The sequence below is a fragment of the Emydura macquarii genome, unplaced genomic scaffold (assembly GCF_026122565.2).
Source record: "Emydura macquarii macquarii isolate MOO-44397 ecotype Brisbane River unplaced genomic scaffold, CSIRO-AGI_Emac_v2 contig_1692, whole genome shotgun sequence".
NCBI classification, from domain to species: Eukaryota; Metazoa; Chordata; order Testudines; family Chelidae; genus Emydura; species Emydura macquarii.
This window is the reverse complement of record NW_027131829.1, coordinates 2,641,889-2,654,202: the sequence shown is the minus strand read 5'-3', so window position 1 is coordinate 2,654,202 and position 12,314 is coordinate 2,641,889.

Sequence of the window (12,314 nt, the reverse complement as noted above, 5' to 3'; positions counted from 1 at the left end):
ATGGAAATTGTGGGATCAAATGTCCTACGGCTTTTTAAAGTTTTAATAAACACAATAAAAGAGTGTCCTTCTCTTCCTGTCAAAATCCCCAGGCGTCAGGCTGGCTCCGTGCTGCACAAAGCGTGGCTGAGATGCGCACTCCAGGTGCCAAGGCCACGATCACGATGCTGGAATCTCAGGTAGGTTCGGCTTTAAGGAGCACCAAGTTCATTTCATAGCCACTCACTCACCAGAAGAGGTTTTCCGTGGACCAAAGCATGGAATTTCGTTCAGTGCTAATAATGAACCTGCTTAATGTCAGTTAAAAAGCCCTGATTTCAGGCTGCTCGGAGCAGCGCTTTAGGCCCAGCCACAGTTTCTGCTGCGCAAGAGGAGGCAAGAGGAGAAAATGTACCGGGTGGAATGACACCAACAAAACTCTGCATCTCATTCACCTCCCCCAGCCCCTTGGTTTGCCTGCTTAGCATATCTGCGCTTCGCGACAGGGGCATGTCTGATGCAGGCTGGTGGGGCCATACAGCAGGGACCTAGGTACAGCCATGGGCACCGAGCTTTGGAGACACATTAGAGCAGCGGTTCCCAGCCTGTGGCCCGGGGGCCAAAAGTGGCCTGCAGGGGCTTTCAAAGTGGCCCACGGCTCCCCTCCCGCTGGCTGCAGAAGAGAGCCGCTGCCTAAGGACCCAGGCAGAGTGTGTTGCCGCGGAGTTACATGACCAGTGCAGGCTCCTTGCTAAAGCCAAGGAGACGGGAGATCAGCGCTGCCTCCCCCTGGATGTTGCAGGGAGCACGGCAAAGCGCTTCGCCTAGGTCCCAAGGCGCTGGGGTCCCCGCTGGAACCAGAGGGAGCGGAGCACTGATCTCCTGTCCCCCAGGCTGCAGAAGGGAGCCACTGCCTAGGGACCCAGGTGGAGCGCACGGGGCGACAGGATGCGTGCGGTTTCCCTGCAGCAGCCAGGGGGACGGGAGAGCCTCCTCGCTGAACTTCTTCCGTCTAGCTGCTGGGGGAGGGAACTGCTGGGGGAGCCTGGTGGCCCCTCAGCGTAGTAAAAGTGAGATCTGTGGCCCTCGAGCCGAAAAGGTGGGGAACCCTGCCTCAGCGCAACTGTCCCCAAACTCCACCGATCAGGGGGCCCAAGCACACGCCAGGGATGTCTGAGGGGCTGGCTGGGAAAGGGGAGTTGGCCCCTGACCCCTGTTTGCAGCTGCTTCTACCAGGCTTTTGCTGCCAGGGCGCGTCGGGAGGTCTCGAGAAGTGATCACTGCCTGTGTTAGGGCCCAGCCCAGCAGCCCTGGCCAGATCAGGGCCTCGTTGACCGTCCCAACACCTGGAAAGGCGGGTGCCTGCCCCAAAGGACGTGTAGGCTAGATTAAGACAAGGCCCAAGGAAATGGAACAAACCACTGCCCTGGGACAGGGCAGGCGTCAGTTGTCAGAACATAGGATCCTTCGCTGGCCACCTGCCTAGCCACTGGCTGCCAATTTACCATCGGCCTCCCAGCAGACGTGAGGAGGGATGTGAAGGGAGACAGGGCAAGGGATTCTGGGATTGGTTCAGGGAAGTTGTCTCCTGCACAAGGGGCAGCGCAGCAGAGCCTGCGAAGGTGCCGATGGGGGATCAGAGAAGTGGCTGGCGCTGGTGGAGGAGCAGAGGAAGCAGGTGGCAGCGAGAGCTGACATTTTACAGAAGCAGAGGGAGGGCAGAGCTGTGCAGGACCCACGGACAATACGTCACCGTGGCTCTACCGAATCCAAAGAGCTGCACATTCAGAAGCCTGTGCCTGGCTGCACTGAAGGGAGCTGAGCACCCGGTCGTGCTCTCCTAGCAGCCTTTTCCCCCAGGTGAGCAATGGCTACTGGGTTGTCATGAAGCCAATATATGATCAGCACCATGTGCGGGAAGGGGGAGGGTGTCCAGGAGATGCAGCCCACCCTCTGGCAATTTCCACAACCTTGGCTGGCAGAACTGATCAAAAAACTGGCCTCCACTTTGGTGAGTTTGTTTTCAGCTTAAGGCAGGTCGCGTGGTGGAAAGTCCCACTCAATGGAACAAAAGGCACGAGAGAGCAAGTGTGAAAATAAGTGCTAAGGCACCAGGACCTTCACACAGCCACAGCAGGTCGGTATCACTCGCCGCTGAAAGGATCCTGGCCACGTGGTCCCATGTACATGTTCCTCTCTTGGATTTACCCAACACTTCCTAAATCCAGCTCAGGCCAGGCTGCTGACACAGTATGCAGTTTCCACTGAACTGGGCTTCTGGCAGATGGGTGGATGATGTCTTATTTCAGGAGCAGCGATTTTAAATCAACTGAACAATAACATGCAAACAACCTGTAATTGCTCTTATACCCGTACAGCAGCAGATGCACATAACAGCATGTAACCCTCCTCCTCAGACCCATGGGACACAGTCTGCCTTTGCTTCTACCTGCATGGCCCTAAGAACTGCTGGACCGGGTTGTTTGTCTTCAGGAAACAGCCAGAGAAGAAAGAATAAAACCACTGGCAAACAGAGTTGGCCAGCAAGGGTCTGCTTTCCCGAGCACTGAGCTACCTCCCAGCTCGGACAGACAGATGCGTGCCAGCGCTGCTGGAGTTAGCGCATTCAATAGCGCAGTGTGGCCGTTGTACCCGAGTACAAGCCCATCTGATCCCTCGGTCTGAGCTTGGGTGGCTAGCCCGTGCTGTGACGTCTCTCAGGCCAAGGCAACCGACATGTGCTAGCTGCTATTTTTAGCATGCTCACTCAAGTGGAGTGAGCACGTCAGTCTACCCAGTCTGAGGGGCGCACACCCAGCTGCAGTGTAGACATACCTGCTGAGGCCAGCTTGCGCCCTCAGCGCCAGCACCGCTGAGAGTCAGGCCCCGGCTGTGCCCACTGTCCAGTGCACAGAGCATTCGCCCCGGCCTTTCCCAGCACCGTGTCTGCTTGGAGAGCAGGGGGTGGAGATTTTGTCATTCACGGCCTAGCCCAGACCCACTGCCCAGCTGGGATCTTAGAGAAAGGTGCTGGAGGTGGCGGGACCAGCCTGAGAAAGGGGCATGCTCTCCAGGCAAGGCAGCAGCTGCAGAGTGCAATGGCCCCAGGCTCATCCATGCCGTGCTAAGATCATTAATGATCTGCAGGATGGGGTAGATTGCACCCTCAGCAAGTTTGCAGATGACACTAAGCTGGGGGGAGTGGTAGATACCTTGGAAGGCAGGGATAGGATACAGAGTGACCTAGACAAATTGGAGGATTGGGCCAAAAGAAATCTGATGAGGTTCAACAAGGGCAAGTGCAGAGTCCTGCACTTAGGACAGAAGAATCCCATGCACAGCTACAGACTAGGGACTGACGGGCTAGGCAGCAGTTCAGCAGAAAAGGACCTTGGGGTTACAGTGCATAAAAGCTGGATATGAGTCAGCAGTGTGCCCTGGGTGCCAAAAAGGCTAATAGCATATTGGGCTGCATTAGTAGGAGCATTGCCAGCAGATGGAGGGAAGTGATTATTCCCCTCTATTCAGCACTGGTGAGGCCGCATTTGGAGTATTGTGTCCAGTTTTGGGCCCCCCACTACAAAAAGGATGTGGACGAGTTGGAGAGAGTCCAGCGGAGGGCAACAAAAATGATTAGGGGCTGAAGCACAAGACTTATGAGGAGAGGCTGAGGGAACTAGGCTTGTTTAGTCTGCAGAAGAGAAGAGTGAGGGGGATTTGATAGCAGCCTTTAACTACCTGAAAGGGGTTCCAGGGAGGATGGAGCTAGGCTGTTCTCAGTGGTGGTAGATGACAGAACAAGGAGCAATGGTCTCAAGTTGCAGTGGGGGAGGTCTAGGTTGGATATTAGGAAAAACTTTTTCACTAGGAGGTTGGTGAAGCACTGGAATGGGTTACCTAGGGAGGTGGTGGAATCTCCATCTTTAGAGGTTTTTAAGCTGCGGCTTGACAAAGGCCTGGCTGGGATGATTTAGTTGGGGTTGATCCTGCTTTGAGCAGGGGTTGGACTAGATACCTCCTGAGGTCCCTTCCAACTCTAATCTTCTGTGATTCTATGATACCCACAGGTCTGGGATACTGAGGCGTGACAGTAACAGGCCTGACCCCGGCCCCGGTGTGAGCAGCTAACCAGGTGCGAAGCGACACCTGCTCACACCATAGCTACACTGGGCCAAAAGGAGCAAATTCAAAATGGATCGAAACAGCACTAGCATGTGTGATGCCCAGGAGTGGGGAGAGGCAATAACAGAATTTCTCAGCATTGTTTTAACTCTGTAGCTGAATTGCTCAGTAATTCATTGTAATTAAATGGTCACAGATTCGCACAACCCATTAATGAGCACTAATTGACTCTGCAATTTAGTGTGTGAATATGACATGTCACTTACAGATGGGCAAATTCTTTTCACCCAGAGTCCAGCTGAGATTTTCCAGGGCTCTCAGGGAGTTAGGCACACAGCTGTCTGAGCAGGGCAATGGCGTTGGGTACCTGACTCCCTTAGGCCTTAGCTCTGCACCAACGTGGCAGCAGGTTAACTCACTGTTTAGAGCCGGACTCAGCGAGGATGGTGCAAGCCCTTTGCATGGCCACATTCACTGCGACTTGAGGGCATCCTGGAAATAAGCGGAGAAGCTAAGCTGAAAGGAGCATCTCAGAGGCCGGCCCGGATCTAAGAGTGTTCACCAGCGCACCCTTGGATCCCCTGCCCAAGCCATCTCTCATATCCCAGGGCTTCCTTCAGTCACCGGGGATGGCTAGTGGGGCCGGATGTTCACTGACGTGGAGGCCCCTCCACACCTCATGAGGATCCACCTACACCCTAAAACCCAACGCGTGTTACCTGGGATTCACTGACTCAGGGCACGCCAGTGGAGAAGCCACGGCAACTCACTTCTGGCTCAAGTAAAGCCCCTGTGTTAAAGCCGAGTTCCCAGGTGTTCACGTCTACGGTGAGCTACATCATCTACCCCGGGCTAACTAAGTGGCTCTCTTTGCAGCGTAGAACCAGCGTGGCCTTCACCATTCACCCTCGCTGCAAAGACCTCGCCTCCCGGTCCCCACCTGCTGACAGTGAGCAACCTGGGACAGGGGCTGACCTGTGCGCACAACGGCCAGCCCAACAGGCCCGGAGTCTCTAGTCGTTGCTGTCATACAAATATAATAATAAAAAGCTTGTGGCCCCTATCTGGAGCCCAAAGACCCCCCCTCCCTCCTGCCACACACACACACCAGCATGCCATAGCAGTGGTGGCAGGTTGGCGAGAGGCATTTTGCACTGACAGATGCTTCCCGGGCTGGGCTCGTTTTCTGCGACTCACTGAGCCGAAGCCATTTCTTTCCTGTTGCTGCACAGAGCAGAGCGAACGCCGTCCCCTCCGCGGGCAGGAAACGGAGAGAGACCACAGCACCGGCTGTTTGTGCAGCGCGGCACAGCTGGAGGGAAAGACAAGGCGCAGCCAGCCGCCTGCTTCCCGTCAACCTGGGCCACAGGGGGCCAAGGCAGCCCCAGAATTATTTAGAGCATCTCTCCCATCCCCAGCCCAGCCACACCCTACCCAGAGTGGAGGCGCAGGTGGCACAGGACCTGCCCCAGGGTCACTAACTCCACGGACTCAAAAACCCTGGGCATGGCTTCAAACTCATGAGATTTTTACAAGCAAGGAACGTGGGGTTCCCCGTCTTTGCCTTCTGATTGTGGAGCCCTTCGGGCCCCCGTGTTCAATCTTTTCTCAGGATCTGGGCGGGGGCTTTCAATGAAAGCTGACATCCTCACATGGTCCCACCGTTCCTGGGCCTGAGGCTTTAAGAAAACCACCAAACAGCATGAGCCTCATGCAAATTACAAGAGCTGGCAACACGGCCGAGTGTCAGCTTTTGTTAGCAGGATGCGGGGCAGCAAGCCCCTCTCTTTGGGTTGCCTATTACTTTCTAGTAGAAAGGATTCCTGTCGCCTTTTCTTTGAGAAGCTCGTCTGCCTTCATTGTTTGCAGCAGGTCCTTGCGATTCAGCCAGGGAAGCAGCCGTCAGCTAGTCAAGTGCCTCTGCTTTGTTTCCTAAAATTCTGTTCAGCTGTTGCTGGGATAGAAACTGGAAAACGTCGCCATTCCTTGGGAAACGTTCGGCCAAAATAAGAACTAACTCCACCAACATTCTGGAGGGCTGGGTTGATGCCTCAAGCAGGCGCTGTGCTGGGCAGGCCTGGGATCTGCCAGACCAACTGTAGTGCTAAGGATGGAGCGAGAGAGGGGCTGGAATCCTCCCTCAACCCTGAGCTCCTGGTCCCAGTGGCCCATTGGGGTAACCCCATCTTGGGGTAACACTAGGGTCTGGAGTTCCCCCAATTCTGGAAGTCAGGGGGAGAGAGAGAGCACAGTGAGTGAGCCCCTACCAACCAACCAACCAACCAGCCACCTTTAGATCCAGCACCTGGACCCAGCAGTCCATTCCCCCCAAATTAACCCCTCACTCGGTGCCAGTTAATGAAGTGAATCACGTCACTCCAGTGTGAGCCGTCTGTGCTGAAATGCTGATGGTTCAGGGTTCAAACTCTGCTGCTGATGCGCAATGAGGGGCTTGTCACAAGGGTGCATAATAAAATCTGGTATTTCTTTTCTTTAAAAAACCCTAGGAAATTACACACAGTACATCTACGTTAAAAGACATTTAGATTGCAGAGGCAAGTGCTCAAAAGTTAGGAAATGCCGGATGTACACAGGATGGTTGCTTGTGCATCCTTTGTTCTGCCCTTTGTGCATACACAGTGTGGTGCAGTCTATGATTACGGGGTCACACACTGGATCCCCCGCAGCAACTTTGCCTCATTCAACCAGGACGCATGCACCCGGGGAAAGAATGAAGGGTGCCTGGACAGCCGTCAATCTGGCACTTTCAAGTGCTTGACTTGGCAACCTACAAACTGCTCTTGGGACACAGGCGGCTGTTCTGGTGAGTTTTTAGTCCAATATTGCTTAGGGGCCCCACTGCGCTAAGTGGTACATGAACACAGCTACGCCGGCTGTACTTCCCAGAGGATTCCAGCTACCCAAGAGCAGAATCTCACCCAGTCCCTGACTGCTGGACCAGGCACCTCCTGTCCCGCCTGCATCTGACACATATTGACATCTTCAAAAACAATCTGGAGTGGAAGAAGAAAAACACACCCAGATGTTACTGGCTCCTCAGTTACCAGATACGCAGCAGGAGCGGGATCCACTGCTCTCCCTGCCCAGCGGCCTGACATTTACTCACTGACGTTGTCGCGCCTACAGGACACAAACACCGAGTGGCTTCCAGGAACACACCACACTCGCCCTCTCCCCGGCATGTTTATTAATCAGCCTGCATCCAACCCTTCATCCCTGGAGCTGCAGCTCTGCGGGGAGGGGGGCCTGCCTGCCCTGGACGATGAGCCCAAAGGAGAGTTGGATCACATGGGGGGGAGCAGACCAAACCGGATGGCCCCAGTGCACTGCATGGGATGGGAGTCCCTCGAAAAGGGTCCCAGTCAAAGGCCAGAAGCAGGGGAAACAGGGGTAGCTGAGGGCCTGCAGAAGAGACCAAGAGGCGGTTCCTGTCATGCAGACCTTCTAACAACCCCAGCCTCTCCGCCGGTCCCCCAGCATTGCCTGAATAGCAGCAGCACATGTGGATTCCCCTCCCCACGCTCTCTGAAGTTAGGCCCGGCAGCTGCTTTGATCAGCCACCCCCCACCCTCCAGAGCCCTCCGCTTCAACTCAGTGACTTTTCACTCTCCTGGATGGATGACCGGAAATTGGTTCTTTTTTCCCATTGAGGAAATACCAGAAAAGCTGGGCAGACTCCTCTGCTGTGTGGCCCAAATGCTCTGTAATTGTGAGAACATGTCTGGTGCTGGGCTCTGGGAATTGCTCCGGTAGAAAGGAAGCTCATTGGATGGTTTTGCCTGCATTTAACATAGCCTCCTGAATCACAATGCGAGTAACGCTTTCCACCGTCTCCAGCTGGCTGGGACACTCCATCCCACCCTGGCAGACGAAGACCTGCCCTCAGTTACTCATGCCTTCGTCACCTCTCAGCTGGACGACGACAATGTCATGTACCTGGGCACGGAGCCTTCAGCATGTAGAGAACCCAGTGCAGCACCTCCCCTCAGTCACACGGGCTAGGCGAGCACATCAGACCTGCCCTCCGCTCTTGACGCTGGCTTCCCTCGGAGAGCAAATCTTGTTCAAATACTCAAGGCACCCCACAGCCTGGGCCCAGGATATCTAAAAGGCCACCTAAAGCTCCCGGGTGCAGACCATATCTGATATCTTCACTCCTGCACTTAGGACGGAAGAATCCCATGCACAGCTACAGACTGGGGACCGACAGGGTAGGCAGCAGTTCTGCAGAAAGGACCTGCGGGTTACAGTGGACAAGAAGCTGGATATGAGTCAGCAGTGTGCCCTGGTTGCCAAGAAGGCTAACAGCATATTGGGCTGCATTAGTAAAAGCATTGCCAGCAGATTGAGGGAAGTGGTTATTCCCCTCTATTCAGCACTGGTGAGGCCACATTTGGAGTATTGTGTCCAGTTTTGGGCTCCCCACTACAGGAAGGATGTGGACAAGTTGGAGAGAGTCCAGCGGAGGGCAACGAAAATGATTAGGGGGCTGGAGCACAAGACTTATGAGGAGAAGCTGAGGGAACTAGGCTTGTTTAGTCCGCAGAAGAGAAGAGTGAGGGGGCATTTGATAGCAGTCTTTAACTACCTGAAGGGGGGTTCCAGGGAGGATGGAGCTAGGCTGTTCTTAGTGGTGGCAGATGACAGAACAAGGAGCAATGGTCTCAAGTTGCAGTGGGGGAGGTCTAGGTTGGATATTAGGAAAAACTTTTTCCCTAGCAGGGTGGTAAAGCACTGGAATGGGTTACCTAGGGAGGTGGTGGAATCTCCATCTTTAGAGGTTTTTAAGGCCCAGCTTGACAAAGCCCTGGCTGGGATGATTTAGTCGGGGTTGGTCCTGCTTTAAGCAGGGGGTTGGATTAGATGAACTCCTGAGGTCCCGTCCAACCCTGATCTTCTAGAATTCTCTGGTTCCTCTGGCCCAGTGGAACTCTCTATAACAAGAATAAAACTTATCTGAGCAGGAGACAGACTGTTTAGACAACTCCCCAAGAAGTAAGACCCATCCCAAACCTCCCCACTTTCTGTTCTTCTTGGAGATGTGTTGCTCATGTCCATTCCACTATAGGTGAGTGCACGCCTCCCTGCACAGTTACCTGGAACTTTTTTATCTTAGCAAATCCCGTAGGGCTGGTTCTGGTGCCCCCTGAAGCCCCGCGCACGCCACGGTATATAAGGCGCTGCCGGCCCTACGCCCCCTCAGTCCCTTCTTTTCGCCCGTGACGATTGCTGGAACTAGCCTTGCTCTCTGCAAGTTCTATTCCCCTTGTCTGGACTTGTTTTGTATTCTGAGTTAGTTTTAGTTAGTTAAGTAGTTCTTAAGTGTTGTTAAGAGTAGTTAGAGATAAGACAAGTCCCTGCAGGGACTTAGAGCGGCCGGGCTATGCCCTGGTCACTGGGATTCAAGCCGTGTGCCTTCTGCGGGAAGGCTTTCCCGCTCAGTGACTCCCATGATTGCTGCCTTAAGTGCCTGAGGGAAGCCCACAGAAAAGAGAAGTGTAAGATCTGCAGGGCTTTTAAACCGAGGACTCAGAAGGACCGAGAGATCCGGTTAAAAGCTCTGCTCATGGAGGCAGCGTGGCCTCGGTACAGAGCGCACCGCCGGCACCGGCCTCGACTCGGCACCGAACAACATCACCGGGAACCATCACAGTTCACTCAACCAGAGCTCAAGCCTCGTCTACAGCCTTCCTGGAGAGGGTGCCCCTGCAGGACATCTGCAAAGCTGCCACCTGGTCATCGGTGCACACCTTCATGTCCCACTACGCCACCATCCAGCAGGCGAGAGAGGACATGAGATTCAGCAGAGACGTGCTGAGGGCAGCTCACCGGTAACTCCTACACACCTCCAAGGTATTGCTTGTTAGTCACCTATAGTGGAATGGACATGAGCAAACACTCGAAGAAGAAAACAAGGTTACTTAAAGGGTTACTTACTGATGTTCTTCGAGATGTGTTGCTCATCTCCATTCCACAACCCACCCCCGTCCTCACCACCAGAGTTGGCAGAAAGAAGGGACTGAGGCAGAAAGAAGGGACTGAGGGGCGTAGGGCCGGCAGCGCCTCATATACTGCGGCATGTGTGCGGGGCTCCCAGTGGCTCCAGAGCCGGCCCTACGGGATCTGCTAAGGGGAAAAAAGTTCTGGGTAACTGTGCAGGAAGGCGTGCACACACCTGTGGTGGAATGGACATGAACAACACATCTCGAAGAACAGCAGTTACTGGTCAGTAACCTTGTTTTCCAAACACAAGGTGCCTTTCTTTGACCTGCCTTCTCTAACATAAACACGCAGCAACAGATGCTGCTAGTCCATCACTGATGATGACAATGTTTTCGCAATTCTCCTCTATGGTACACATATGACTCTGAAGTCTGAACCCTGATGAACATAAACATAAACACATGGCAACAGATACATTTCAGAAAAAAAAACCCACACAAACAAGGAAACAAAACAAAACCCTTCCCAAGAAATTCAAAACACCCTACCAAAAAAAAAAGACACTCATCTGCCACGCCTCTCTCCAGGGGAGAGGATGAGAGAACAAACAGCACATGGCAGATGTTAATCATGTCAATTCATGCACTGCTGGAAGATGCTCAGTTACAGTGGTGATGAGCACAGAGTAAGAACTAATACAGATCACAATAGAATAGAATTCCCCATTTGCTGTGAAACTCAGTGCAGCTTTGCCACATAAATCGAGGGCTTTGTAACCAAATTTAGGTGTAAAGTGCTTTAGAATATAACTAACTAATACGTTCTAGATCTGGTTTTGCAGTGTGCAGGGCGTACAATAGACAAGCACCCAAGAGGAGTATGTGTGTGTGGGGAGACCCTTTTGCTGGATCTGTCCCTCTGTTCCCATTCGAAAGAGACCGCTGCCCCTGTTTTAATTCACAGTCATTCTGCTCTGGACAGTAGTTGACACTTGTTGTCCCAAGCAACAAATACTGCAAATATCCCATTTGCCTCTTCTCAAGGCCTTGCCGACTGATAAGCTTTGCCTGTCAGGGTTTGTCCAACTCAGCGAGGAGGAGGGATGCATTTTCTACACGGCATAGTAAACAATTTAGAGGAAGTGTTACTCAATGGTTGCTGAAACTGGGAATGAACCTCCCTGCCATATGACCCCTATTGACAACAGAACACGGGGAAATCAATCAGTGTTAAATTTAGCATTAGGCATACATCCTTGATACACTTTACATTTATGTATAATGCAATTCGGAGTAGGTAACACCATTGTGAACACATGTGCATTTATGCATAGACCAAATACCGCAAGGGGTGAGGGTGTTTCACGTTCATGGAAACATGCATAAATATTACATGGACCCCTGGTATATAAGAATGGCTCAAAGGTTCCTACTATCAGCCTGGAAACACCCAGCTCCAAACAGCACCTGAGCAACTACAACTTACCAAAGAGAAATGGCTTCAGGTACTTTTTTTTTTTATCTGAATTTTAAAGTATTGTGAACATCAGTGTAGGCTCGGGATGATGGGACACAGTGCAGAGAGAGGATAGTATTGGTGTGTGCAGCTTAAAATCAATGTCAAAGTCTATGTTAAAGGATGGCACATTGAAAACCGATAAAAGGAAATATGTTTTCACACAATGTGTAATTAGCCTGTGGAACTCCCTGCCACAAGAAGGTGTCGACTGGTTTTATTTCTGCACTTGGAGGGGGGGAAGAGGAGGTGGGTGTTTTTCTGGCTGCAGTGGTGGGGAGCATGTGCCCACCGAAGCCTGTGATTGTCGTGTGCAATCCAATCCATCCCTCTAACCACTGTCTGCTCTGATAATAACTACAGTATTTTACCTTTTCAAAGCATTGCCCCAATATTGACCAAATCTCTTCTGTCCCCCTGGCTGGTGGGTGGGTATCATTACTCTAGCTCAGTGTTTCTCAATGCCCAGGCCGTGGACCGGCGCCGGTCCCTGAGACCCTCCCTGACACAATATAGGCAGTAAGCCAGTCCCTGGTGTCATAAAGGTTGAGAAACACTGCCCTAGCTGGCAGAGGGAGAAACTGGGACACAGAGAGATCAGGACCAACACGTTTAAATCTGGCTGTCTAAAGCCAGGCAACACAAAGCCATATTTAGGCTCCTAAAGAAGTGCTCTGAATTTCTGCTGCTGCCATTGACTGCAATGGGAGACGTGGGTGCTCCGCACTTCAGAG